The 793-nt window shown below is 42.5% G+C and overlaps 1 non-coding gene across 1 annotated transcript; it reads right to left on the bottom strand.

Moving 5' to 3' along the window:
* Positions 1-391: 391 nt before the first annotated feature.
* On the bottom strand, positions 392-580 carry LOC148217119 (U2 spliceosomal RNA). The gene has a single exon (XR_015798071.1). It is a non-coding gene; the product is annotated as a U2 spliceosomal RNA (small nuclear RNA).
* Between the last annotated feature and the right edge of the window lie 213 nt (positions 581-793).

The following is a 793-nucleotide window of genomic DNA, read 5'->3' as shown; positions in this document are numbered from 1 at the left end:
CTTTACAACCGATCCTCACATGACCATTGCAGCATCCCCATGGTCACATCATTGACATTCGGGTGCTTTGCAACTGGCAGACGTTTATGATGGTCATAGTATCCCGTGGTAATGTGATTGTCATTTGCAACCTTCACAGCTGGCTTCTGACAAGCAAAGTCAATGGGGAAGCCAGCAGGAAGTTGTAAGTCACAGTCATGTGATGTCTTGTTTAACAACTGCTTCACTTAGCAATGGAGTTGCCAGTCCCAGCTGTGGCCATTAAGCAAGGACTACCTGTAATCTTAAATGTAAACATAAGTGCCCTCTATATGCATAATCTAAGCAAATACATTTCCAAGCCTAAGGTAGTTCTGAAACTAAGCCCAGAACACAATACAGAATCATTTCCACAGAATCTGAAGTGAAAAAAATAAAAGATCACATCAGACATTAAAAATTAGGAATGCACAGTTAGATTGCAATTCAAATGCCAAACTGGATATAACAGTCCATTGTCTGGGTGTCTGCTTGGTAAGTACACACACACACACACACACACATACTACACTTGATCTTAGCTAAAAGGCCAAGAAGCAGTGCTCAGTTATGGTGATAGAGGGAATACAATTTTAACAGAATAGAAAGCAGTGAGGGGAAACATCACAGGCTGTGCCTCTGTCCTCCGTTCCCCAAGCATTCTCAACAGAAATGAGCCAGGAATGGGGAGAAACCAGTGGAACTACCTAACTAACCAGGGGCTGGGAGACAAGAAAGGGACCCTATGACCTCCTTTTATGTTCAAATAGTATTG

Source organism: Python bivittatus, unplaced genomic scaffold (genome assembly GCF_059951505.1).
Source record: "Python bivittatus isolate LINGU-HERP-01145 unplaced genomic scaffold, Pbiv_v1 ctg000020_np1212, whole genome shotgun sequence".
In the NCBI taxonomy this organism is placed as follows: Eukaryota; Metazoa; Chordata; class Lepidosauria; order Squamata; family Pythonidae; genus Python; species Python bivittatus.
This window is presented reverse-complemented; position numbering and strand designations above follow the sequence as displayed.